Source organism: Sceloporus undulatus, chromosome 5 (genome assembly GCF_019175285.1).
Source record: "Sceloporus undulatus isolate JIND9_A2432 ecotype Alabama chromosome 5, SceUnd_v1.1, whole genome shotgun sequence".
NCBI lineage: Eukaryota > Metazoa > Chordata > Lepidosauria > Squamata > Phrynosomatidae > Sceloporus > Sceloporus undulatus.
Window position 1 is genome coordinate 161,941,282 of NC_056526.1, and position 13,258 is coordinate 161,954,539.

The 13,258-nt window shown below is 37.6% G+C and overlaps 1 pseudogene; it reads left to right on the forward strand.

Moving 5' to 3' along the window:
• The window catches only part of LOC121931712, a 35,426-nt pseudogene extending 22,287 nt beyond the window's left edge, over positions 1 to 13,139 (forward strand).
• Positions 13,140 to 13,258: the final 119 nt, after the last annotated feature.

The following is a 13,258-nucleotide window of genomic DNA, read 5'->3' on the forward strand; positions in this document are numbered from 1 at the left end:
CCGAGAGAGAGAGAGGCTGGAACTAATGGTAGCTGTTATTTGTTGTTGTGGAAGGTTAAATTCCATTGGGACATGCTGCCCCTTACACCCCGCGTGCTCCTGCTCAGTTTCCCACATAGGGTTTTATCCGCGTATGATGCGGGCACACTGTACATGCACTGATAATCTCTCACTTAGATTTCTGTAATCCACTCTACATGGGGCTACCCATGTACCAAGTTCGGAAGCTTCAGTTGGTTCAAAATGCAGCAGCTAGATTGATCACTGGAACATCTAGGTCAGACCATATAACACCGGTGCTAAAATCCCTTCACTGGTTGCCAATTAGCTTCCGGGTGCAATACAAAGTGTTGGTCATTACCTTTAAAGCCCTGGATGGCTTCAGCCCAAGTTACTTGAGGGAACGCCTCTTCCTACATAATCTGCCCCACACTCTCATAACATATGGGAAGAATTTATTAGAATATTCAAAGACCAGGTTATCAACAACTTCCCACAGAGTGTACACAGACATAGCCCCAAGCTACAGAACAACTTGCCAGAAGAGATCCGTCTTATCACAACCTTAGATGTCTTCAAGAAGGCACTTAAGATGGATCGGCCTACCCACCCGAACTTTTATAAAGAACTAAGGAAAATCCCCACTTCTGGTTGTAACCATGTATTTTAGATGATGATTATTTTGCTTTGGGTTGTATTTTTTTTTTAGCAATGTTAATGTTTTACTGTATGGATTTTAGATTTTGTTACTGTTTTATGGTTGTAATCCCACCTCAATCTGCAGGGAGAGGCTGGAAATATAAATAAAATTTATTATTATTATTATTATTATTATTATTATTTATACCAGAAATTAATCATTTTAATGCTAAGAAAGAAGCAAGGGGAGAGGCAGAAACCTTGTGAGGAAAAACCCTTTTATTGGTTACCCCATTTTCTCCTATCACCTAACATTTTCTTGACACTAAACTTGGATTTTAATGTGTGGTTGGTTTACCACCTGGCATGAAAGTATCTGCTGAATTACTGTAGTTCGCCAACCTTATCTACTCTGCAAAATGAGAAAATAGGAACCAACCTGAAAAATGTCCATTCACACTTGATTTTTTTCCCCTTGACGATTTGGAATAATAATATTGCAATTCAGGCAAAGATAGCATGAGGATTCAGTATTCTTACAAAGCTCTCCTCCCTTCTTTTGTCCCACAACTCTGGTCTTTCTCATTCAATTAAATGAAGGGGCATGAATACCATCCTTTCTTGCAAACTTGAGATCCGCAGTCTTGGATATTCACAGATCTCCATTACTGTCAATGGGGCATGCCCCCATGGCACATGCTATGTGCACGCTCGCTTGAAAATAAAACCAGTTAAAGTCCACACTATAAACAAGTTTCTAATAATGTTAAATAATTTCTCTTATGTTAGGTTAATCTAAATTTATATTGGATGGAGGGTACTGGAATAAATAATATGATTAGCCAGACTGCCTATCCAAAAGACATAGTAGCCTGCAGATGAGTCACAGGAAATGAATCAACTAAATAAATACTAAATATAACACTGAAAATGTATTTTACAGAAACAGCACAAATCATATTAGTTCCTACCCTTAATGAGAATTAAATCCTGCAGAACTGGCTCTTTGACTAGCAAGTGCTTCTGTTTAATAAATGGTATCTGCTTTATTGGATCTGTTAAGGAATTTGGTCGATTCAGCAGAATACTTCTGTTTTGGGTATTACTGGGATTTTTAAAAATTGAGCTAAAAATGGGCAATATGGCCATGTGTGGAGCCTCCTCTGGTCTGTTTAGCCTTACAAGAAGCTTTTTAAATGCAGGAATTGAAGTTCTAAGAAAAAGAAAGAAACCAATGAGTCTACAGTGAAGGACAAGAATTCTCCAGCTCCTCTCCCACATTTTGCATTAACTTAGTGTAAGCTACTTTGCACTTTGAACTTAGGGGCTGTGCAGGCCGGCCATTAAGGCCAGCCTGTGGGTGGAGTTGGGGTGTGGCATCCATATGACACACACCCCAAATCCACCACCATGGTGGCGTGATGCTGCATGCCACTCCACACTCCACACTCCACAATGCTCCTCTGGCACTGTGTTTACACAACACAGCACCAAAGGAGCGCCTTAAACCATGGCTATCACGTCCTTTGCAGGGCGTAAAAAGGAGCCACTTTTTGCAGCTCCTTTTCGCACCCTGAAAAGGCTAGATTGGGGCTGTGGCATGCGGTTGCCACCGTCCTGATCCAGCACAGCTTAGGGGCAGTCTGCACAGCCTCTTGGTTTCCAGCAACTGAAGTAAGCTTGGAAGGAAAGTAACAGGAAGAGAAAGAAATTGGGACATTTTAAAAACAGCTGAAAAATGGGAAAATAAAGGATTGAACAGAACTTTCCTTGCCAAATCAAGACAGCGGGACAATATATTTGTTGCTAGCACTGTTGATGTCATTTCTAGCACACATTACTGTTAAATCTGACTAGACTTTTTTTTATAGTTAATACTTTAGCTAAGTAGGACTTTATTCCATGTAAATATCTTTAGCATTGAGCTACATGCTGCTTCACATTGCATGTGGTGCAGTTTACATGGTTAAAACAGATTCTGTGGTTGTGTATATGGTTACAACACACATAGTGATTGGGCTGACATTGTTGTTGTTGTTGTTTTGTGCCTTCAAGTCGTTTCCAACTTATGACTACCATAAAGCAAACCTATCATGGGGTTTTCTTGGCAAGCTTATTTGGATGCCATTGCCATCCTCTGAGTCTAAGAGTGTGTGACTTGTCAATCATTACACAATGGGTTTACATGGTCAAGCCAAGGTTCAAACCCCGGTTTCCAGAGTAACAGTCCAATGCTCAATGCACAGTGGCTCTAATTACATAATAATTTAATTCACATTAAAACATGTTCAGAAGTTGCAATCATTACAGGTAATATTGTGGGAGTACCAGACCACTTAATGTAACACCAGACATGTTAGTGGATTCAAATACTACCTGTCATAATGGCATCATTTGATACACTAGTATTAAAAATATTGAATGTACTATTGGGATTAAAATGGCAGCTCTGAAGTAGATGAAGCATATCTTAATGTTCCTGTATTTTTGCATTCATAAAAATCCATGAGTAGTTTTAAAATTTCTTCACCAGCAAATATATTTTAAAAGAAAAGAAAAGAAGTTTCAAGTACCATATATACTCAGCTATAAGTCAACCTCATGTATAAGTCGAGGGCAGGTTTTGGAGCCAAAATTATGGATTTTGATATGACCCATGGATAAGTCAAGGGTAAAATTTAGGGACATGTAACAAAGGATGTAAAGGATGATACAAAGGAAAATGATGCCAAAGAACTTAGAAAATTCTGCCAGGCATAACTGTTTGTGCTCATACTAAAGGCTGGATGGATGAGAGAGTAGAGGGAATCCATGTTTCTTTTTGGTGCTCCCAGGATGGAATAAGCTCTCGCCTTTTACCACTCTATTCAGAGAAAGGGGATGACTCCATATATATATATATATGAGAGTTAAAGTACAGTAATGAGTTAAAGCAGTAGTCTGTAACCCCGCTTCGATCCTTTGGGAGATGTGGGGAAACACAAATAAATTATTATTATTATTATTATTATTATTATTATTATTATTATTATTATTAATTACATTGACCCCTGGATAAGTCAACCCAGGTTTTTTGGGTCAATTTTTGACTAAAATTTCTAGACTTATACATGAGTATATACAGGACATTGTGCAAAAATAATGTCAAAATTGAAGAGAGACAAAAAAAAATCATGGTATTTTGTAGTTCTTAATATTTCCTATGTTTTCTCACCAATATTCTGAGCCAAATGGCTGTTAAGTGATGGCTTTCAGAATACTATTTGCTAATTATCATATTGAATCCATTTTATTAGCATTTGGGTACCATATGTTTTCAAAACAGAAATTCTTATTTTGGAATTTAAATATGTGATCATATTACAAGGCACTCTGTGTACTATTGATATTTGTAATGCATTTATAAGGAATGCAGTGGCTCAGTGGTTAAGATGCTGACTCTGATGATTGCAAGATCGGCAGTTCAAGGCCCAAGCACCGCATCATGAGATGAGCTCCCATCACTAGTCTCAGCTTCTACCAACCTAGCAGTTCAAAAGTATGTAAAAGTGCAAGTAGATAAATTAACAAGCAAAAAATTTTGAGGAAAAATTTATTGTTTATTTTATGTTAGTACAATATTGAGAGATTTCTTAAGAGCTGGTTATTGTTTGTTTGGCTTCATAGGGTTGTTTTTAGAATTTCCTAGGAAAAAATACAGCGCAATAAATGTGGATTTCAAAACAGTCATGTGGAGTAGTCATAAGTTAAAAAAAAATCTCAAGTTGAATATTAGGATTTTTGTTAGTATCTGCTTAAGAATCCTCAGAGCAAAATGTCATGAATTTTCAGTACCAATGTAATGCTGTGTGTTAGAACATATATCTCTAAGGAATTTCTAATTCAGTCCAGTGAAAGAATAGATTTTTTTTAAAAAATGTCTTTTCTGTTGTTTGACTGGATAAAGATCATTAACATATTTTCCATTACAGGGACCTATTTCTTCTGACTCTTTATGTCAAATATTATGTTACTGTATCCATGAGTCAATGATTTCCTAATTTCAAAACATTTTTTAAAATCTATAAGGTTCCTTGCTTGGATAATCTGATGGAACTTTATATAAGCCGGCTTCCTGCATGTAGTCTGCCATGCTGTTGGGTTGAAAGTTAACATGGAACAATATGCCATCAGACAGCTGATTTCTATGTCCATTGGTTTCATGGGAGGAACTGCAATTATATCTCCTTAAGTGTAGAGATAATGCCTGAAATCTCTCTCAGATAAAAACAAATCTGAAGTTGAAAGCTTTCACGGCCGGCATCCATAGTTTTTGTGGGTTTTTTGGGCTATGTGGCCATGTTCTAGAAAGTTTCTTCTTCCTGACGTTTCGCCAGCATCTGTGTGGCTGGCATCTTCAGAGAAGGCTCAACATTCTCTGAATGAGCTAGCCAAAGATGCTGGCAAAACGTCAGGAAAACTCTTCTAGAACATGGCCACATAGCCCAAAAAAACCCACAAAAATCTATAAAAACAAATCTCCTTTTCTAAAGAAAGAGATTTCATATAAATAAAAAATGTATACAACACATGGTACTAACAACATAAAAGAAAATACCTAGAAAGGTTTGTCCCCCTACATTTAGAGTTTTACTTTGCTCTGAATTTTGGTGCTCAACCCATTAGGGATACTCATTTAGTGCTGTCAAATACAATATACGGACATATATGGTGACAAGGAAATTATTTCACTTTACCTTCTGAAATTTTCCTAAAATATGTCATATGTCTCAAAGAGTTTAGTAATTTATAATATTAATATACACTCGGACTGTTACTGATAAGTCTTTCAGATTTTTCTTCTTCTTGTTCCCTGCTTCCATTTCATAGGGTTATGATCCAATATTGCTAGGACACAGTATCGTTGTCATCCTGCTATCTCGCAATAGCCAATGACCTATTTTATGAGGGAACCTGTTGAATGGCATTCTGAAATGGATCGAAGTCCTCTCATAGATTGGTTGCCAACACTGTGTTTTTTATAATGTTAATGGCTTAGAAACAGGTATGTATTATATAATTTTTGAACTGTTGAGATTACCACGCTTATAGTTGGTAAAGCATTGTTGGGTTTTTTGAGACAAGATGGGTTTAAATAAACATTTACTTTAGATTCGTTACTGTCATTAATCTGATGCCATTCTGAGGTTAACTGTGGGCATACTGTGCAATTGCATCAAGTGACCAGAAATTTGAGGCTGAAACACAAGGGAGCTGTATCACTGAAGTGGCTCATGCTGCACAGAGAGCTACATCATAAGGAATCTGGGGTGTGGATGGCTTAAAGTGACCTGAAGCAGCTTTATTTTGGCCTGTCTGTATGGGCCCTTTGGCAAGCAAAGACCTCTTTAGTCTCCCATGCCTATAAAATGTCAACTGTGTTTTGTATCATTTCTTTGTCTTGATTTTTGAAATTACAATGATCATTTCAATTTTTATAGAGTTCTTTGAAAACAACCACTGATAGGAAGCAATGTACACTTTAAAATGAAATACATAATATATTGCTGGAATATTTACATAATGTATGAATGCCCCTTCAGATAAAAAAGAAAGCCCTGCACATACAAAAATATAATCTTACTTAGTTTTAAAACTAAGTTTTAAAACTTTTAATGGTGTAGTGATTTAATATGTTGGGCTAGGGCTGTATGTTCACCAGGGTTCAGATCACTGCTCAGTGATCAGGTAGTTGTGTCAGCCATGTTGCAAAATACTGCAAAATACAAAATTCATCAAAGAGCTATAATTTTGTTAACCATTCAATACATTTCTCGGATTTGAAGATACTGATTTTTGCCGCAAGAGGGGAAACTTTAACAAGAGGATGATAATGGATTGTGACTTAATTCTTGGAGGTTTTTAACTCCAGCAATGGTAAAACTTTTTCATTTGGGATATAACTGGCAATTTTTACCTATACAGCACTTTAAAGTTTTTCCAGATGTAACAGTACATGCATTTCTTTAGTTGGCTTTGCACAGGGTAGGAGTAGCCTAGATCTCAAGGCAAGTTACCTTTTTGTTGCTAATGGAGTTGAAATTTTATTACCTGTATTTTATTGCCTTTTGTCCCCAGTCCCCACATGGCCAAGGAGAGGAATAGCCTCTGCCTAGATAGATATTCCTCTAGACCATCTTAAATGACAACAGAAATAACACTTGAGACAAGATTTAGGCCCATGACTCTTAAAATTATCCCTTTTCTTCTATATGATTTTAACATCTTTTTCTGATTAAGAAACCAGTGAAGCTTTAAAAGCTTGGATGATATATTTTCAGCCTTTTGGTTGACCAATAAAGGTATCACGTTTTGAGGCTTTTGGATCTTGTTGCATCTTTTTATAGATCTTTATATAGTATATTTATAGTATATTTATTTCTCTATTTACAATATGTTTGAAGCTTGCATGCTGGCTCGGGACCTGAAAGTGAACAACTAAAGGAATTGCTTGCTCTGATGAAGGAGGATTTAACCCCAGCAGAAAAAAGTCTATGTAAGGAGAACCATTGAACACCATAAGCTGGGTACCAACAAAGCTCTGCTGCAACAGGTACAGATAAAATGAAATATCTGACACAAATTATATTGTGCTGTAAGGCATATCTAGTTTTAATCAAGGTACATAAAAAATCTGGCAAATAAAACAATGGCACACAGACTGTAAACACTCAGTATATGTTGAAAAGGAATTACACTTCAACCAAGTAAACATTTCACACTCAGAACACTGTGCAAAAGTTTAGCCCTAAAAGAATATGTTATGTAAATATCATTTATGGCATGTATCTTATTTATTTAAACATCAGAATTTTTGATTATATAGTTTTGATTATATAGCTTATGGTCATAAAAATTACCAATGTCAGTAGATTGAATTTTAAAAAGTTATTTTCTCTCACATGGAATAGGTGAAGGTAGTGGGGGCTACCTGTGCTGCTTGCCCATTCCCTTGCATGAAAAACCTTAAATTCCCCATAGTGATTCTGGATGAGTGCAGTCAGATGACCGAACCTACATCTCTTCTTCCTATTGCAAGGTATTTATGTCACGGCCCACCTGCTGTCCTGTGAATATATTTATAGTTGGTCAATGTTGTTGTTTTAGCCATTTTGAGTATGCAAGAAGAAGGTGATCGGATGGACACATATTCTCACTATTTTAACAGTATCGGAGAATTGTTTGTTTAATTATATTAAATAATAATAAACGCACAGGTTTGCAAACCTACTTCTGCCTATCAATGGATATTTTTTATTGACAAGCTCATCAGGGAGAGCCATATGCATACATTAGTAATATGTATTCAATTCCTATCTTTTGAAATGCTTAGGAAAACGTCCAGTTTTTTTAAAAAAAACAAATGGATGAAAGCATCAATAATCACAGTTCTATAGTCAAGGCAGCATTATTATTGACATTCTTTGATTATGGTACGGCATTATACAATGTGTAGCACTGGATAATATAGTAGTGAATAAGCATAATATCAGCTGCTCCAGTACCAAAAAGAATATAGATCTGTTTAAACTGTAATACATAATGTACAGTGCTTTAAAATGTGTTTACATTTGTAGGTTTGAGTGTGAAAAGCTGATCTTGGTTGGAGACCCTAAGCAACTACCACCCACAATTCAAGGATCTGAAAGTGCACATGATAATGGTTTGGAACAGACCCTCTTTGACCGGATGTGTTTTATGGTATGTACTGTTATATTCTTGAAAATGGTGGTGTTTCTGAAATTTTAAGTTCATCCTGTGATAGAATTTTATTTTCTTAATTTTACAAGCAAAAAATTTTGAGGAAAAATTTATTGTTTATTTTATGTTAATACATATTGAGAGATTTCTTAAGAGCTGGTTATTATTTCTTGTTTGGCTTCATAGGGTTGTTTTTAGAATTTCCTAGGAAAAAATACAGTGCAATAAATGTGATTTCAAAATCAGTCATGTGGATAGTCAGTAATGTTAAAAAAAAAATCTCAAGTCGAATATTAGGATTTTTGTTAGTATCTGCTTAAGAATCCTCAGAGCAAAATGTACATGAATTTTCACTACCAATGTAATGCTGTGTTTAGAACATATATCTCTAAGGAATATTTCTAAATTCAGTCCAGTGAAAGAATAGATTTTTTTTTAAAAAAATGTCTTTTTCTGTTGTTTGACTGGATAAAGATCATTAACATATTTTCCATTACAGGGATCCTATTCTTCTGACTCTTTATGTCAAATATTACTGTTACTGTATCCATGAGTCAATGATTTCCTAATTTTCAAAACATTTTTTAAAATCTAATAAGGTTCCTTGCTTGGATAATCTGATGGAACTTTATATAAGCCTGCTTCCTGCATGTAGTCTGCATGCTGTTGGGTTGAAGTTAACATGAACAATATTGCATCAGACAGCTGATTTCTATGTCCATTGGTTTCATGGGAGGACTGCATTATATCTCCTTAAGTGTAGAGAATAATGCCTGAAATCTCTCTCAGATAAAAACAAATCTGAAGTTGAAAGCTTTCACGGCCGGCATCCATAGTTTTTGTGGGTTTTTTGGGCTATGTGGCCATGTTCTAGAAAGTTTCTTCTTCCTGACGTTTCGCCAGCATCGGTGGCTGGCATCTTCAGAGAAGGCTCAACATTCTCTGAATGGCTAGCCAGATGCTGGCAAAACGTCAGGAAAACTCTTCTAGAACATGGCCACATAGCCAAAAAAACCCACAAAAATCTATAAAAACAAATCTCCTTTTCTAAAGAAAAGATTTCATATAAATAAAAAATGTATACAACACATGGTACTAACAACATAAAAGAAAATACCTAGAAAGGTTTGTCCCCTACATTTAGAGTTTTACTTTGCTCTGAATTTTGGTGCTCAACCCATTAGGGATACTCATTTAGTGCTGTCAAAACAATTACGGACATATATGGTGACAAGGAAATTATTTCACTTTACCTTCTGAAATTTTCCTAAATATGTCATATGTCTCAAAGAGTTTAGTAATTTATAATATAATATACACTCGACTGTTACTGATAAGTCTTTCAGATTTTTCTTCTTCTTGTTCCCTGCTTCCATTTCATAGGGTTATGATCCAATATTGCTTAGGACACAGTATCGTTGTCATCCTGCTATCTCCAATAGCCAATGACCTATTTTATGAGGGAACCTGTTGAATGGCATTCTGAAATGGATCGAAGTCCTCTCATAGATTGGTTGCCAACACTGTGTTTTTATAATGTTAATGGCTAGAACAGGTATGTATTATATAATTTTTTGAACGTTGAGATTACCACGCTTATATTGGTAAAGCATTGTTGGGTTTTTTGAGACAAGATGGGTTTAAATAAACATTTACTTTAGATTCGTTACTCATTAATCTGATGCCTTCTGAGGTTAACTGTGGGCATACTGTGCAATTGCATCAAGTGACCAGAAATTTGAGGCTGAAACACAAGGGAGCTGTATCACTGAAGTGGCTCATGCTGCACAGAGAGCTACATCATAAGGAATCTGGGGTGTGATGGCTTAGTGGTTAAGATGCCAGTTTCTGATGAATCGGAAGATCATAAGGTTGGTAGTTCAAGGCTCAAGTGCTGCATGATGGGATGAGCTCCTGTCACTAGTCCCAGCTTCTGCCAATCTAGCAGTTTGAAAGCATACAAATGTAAGTAGATAAATGGGTACCACTCTCATGGGAAAGTGACATAGTTGGTGTAGTCATGCTGGCCCCATGACCACCAGAGTAGTCCGCGACAACACTGGCTCTTTGGCTTAGTAATGGAGATGAGCACGCCTCTACAGTCGTTTATGACTAGACATTCATGTCAAGGGAATACTTTTACCTTTAAGGCTGTACAAACATGGAGGCTTATAACTGAGAAAAGAAAGCCAAATCAGAGCAGGGGAGTAGCCACTTGCTCCCGTCTCTTCAAATGCATCTATAGATTCCATTCTCATCCCAAGAGAGACAGTGTAAAAACGTGTATTTTGTTGCGCTGTAAAAATCAGTTTGACAAAAGGCATGCTTGATAACCATCTCCCTAGGGAAGAGAACGGAAGTGCTAGGAGAGCCTGCAGAGAGGCACGGAGAAAGCCACTACTTCCCGCCCCGTTTTTGCTTTCTTTTCTTAATATGATAAGGCTTATAGTTAAAATGGATCCACAATGTGGAGAAGTTTCTTCACAGACATATACAGCTCTCAACATAATTCAGGTCCTTATGATTTAAAACATTACTATGAACCGTATCATAAAAGGAATACGATAACTAGACCTAATTGCTATGTATAATGTTTTCTTCTTTTTGTGTCCATTGGGAGTCTAAGTGACTCTCATTGGCTTTCTATACTGCATTATTGAAGTCTGTTTCTTGTTCTAGATGGAAAGAGACAACAGCTTCCATAATATGGCAGAATCTTTTTTCATTGTCAAGTTAATCCAATCTATGATGCAGTGGAGGAGATGGATCTATGATTGGAGTAATAACCCTATAAATCACAAATGAGCAAGGTTTGTTTTTCACACCAAAACATGTTCTAATAAAACATTTAACAAGGCATTAAGATAAATTGTAAAAAAAATTCTCCTTACCATGTTTCCTATGTGTTCCAAAGAAATCAATTTTATTTTTATTTTTTATTTGGGTATTTAATCCCGCCCTTCAGCCCTTATGGCTCCAGGGCGGCTTACATTTATTATTTTTTAACCAGACAGTTCCCTGCCCGCAGGCTTACAACCTAAAAGACACGACGCAAAAGGAGAAGGAATGGTGAGGGGGGAGGGGATCAGGTCCAGCATTCTTCTCTCCCTCTGAGGCTGGACCAAGGCAGATGGACCGGAGGGAGGGCTCTGCTTCTCCATGCAGACTGGTGGACCTAGCCTGCTCTCTCCCCCCAGATGTGGCTGAAGGGAGGGCTGGTCTTCCTTGAGGAAGGCAGTTGGAGCTCGCCTGCCTCTCTCTCCCCTCCAGATGGTGGCTGAAGGGAGGGCTGGTCCTCTTCGAGGAGGCAGTTGGAGCTCGCCTGCCCCTCCCCCTTCCAGATGGTGGCTGAAGGGAGGGCTGGTCTTCCTGAGAAGGCAGTTGGAGCTCGCCTGCCTCTCTCTCCGCCTCCTCCTCAGATGGTGGCTGAAGGGAGGGCTGGTCCTCTTCGAGGAAGCCAGTTGGAGCTCGCCTGCCTCTCTCCCCCCTTCCAGAGGGTGGCTGAAGGGAGGGCTGGTCTCCTTGAGGAAGGCAGTGTGGAGCCGCCTGCCTCTCTTCCTCTTCCAGATGGTGGCTGAAGGGAGGGCTGGTCCTCTTTTGACATCCGACTCTGGGACCCCCAGCGTGGTGCCTGTGAAGCCCTTTACCTTCTGTTTGTTTGCCCTGGATGATGCTGGAAAGCATAGCATTGGCCTGTTGGCACGCCATCCTGACTCAACCCTGAGGAATTATTTAAAAAGGCAATCTCTAATGGCAGGAATGATGTGATTAAAATTTTTCTCTATAGCAACAATTTTGTCATAACACCTGGACACACTTGATTTTGTCTGATTTGGAATCTAAGCAGGTTTTTTACCCTGATTAGTACTTTGGGAGTGCAAGGGGGAATGCAGGGATCTCAACATTATGGTTAAGAAAGTGTTGCCTATAAAACCCTGGAGATTGCTGCCAATCAAAGTTTGCCTGTACGTGTGCTAGAGGTGGGCCAATGGCCTACCCAGCATAGGGCAGCTTCCAATATCCCCATGGTGCCCCATTCCTTTCCTAATTTCAAATTATGTCCATGGGACCCAAAAGGTTGGAGTTTTTCAGCTGCTCTAAATTGAAATGGATAAACTTTGTTTAACCGAGCTAACTGGAAATTAATTTTAGATTAGTCACTTTCTAGAACAGAGACTCCAGTTTCCATGATTGCCCAGTAAGCAGAAAAGCCAGACTTAAGTAGGTTGATGACCCATATCAGTTTTGGATTTGTTATTTATCCATTGTAAAAGTTGCTGTGATAATACAAATTTGTACATCAGTCATAGTGATTTATGGTTGTCTATTTATTAAGGCTATTGATTGATTTTGATATTGTTTTGTGTTTTTCTAGTTTATTGTGAGCAATTTCAGAAGGTAGATGCTGTCATACAGAACTGCCTTCAATTTCATTTAATTTCAGCATTTCAAAGCTGCAAAACTAATGTCTTGATTTATTTTGTTTGCAGATTTGTAATCTGCTTGGTGCTGTTTCAGTCAGATGCTTCCAAAATAAAGCTGTCGCAGGTGTCCACTGTTGATGCTTTTCAAGGAGCAGAAAAGGAAATCAGGATTGTCTTGTGTAAGGACTAGACAAGTTGGTTCAAGATTCAGAAAAGAGAGTGAATGTGGCACTGACTCGAGGAAAGAGACATTTATTGATAGTGGGAAATCTGAATTGTTAAAAGCCCAAAGTATGGGGAGTGTCATTCGGCGCACAGGTAAAGCAGAACACTTAAATATATAGACAGTTCTTGCTCATTGGTCATGAAAAACTGTTTTAATATAAAGTTGTCTTCCTATGTACCGTGTATCTTAGTATTTGTATGTCATATATTCCTGTTGTAAAAATAGGATG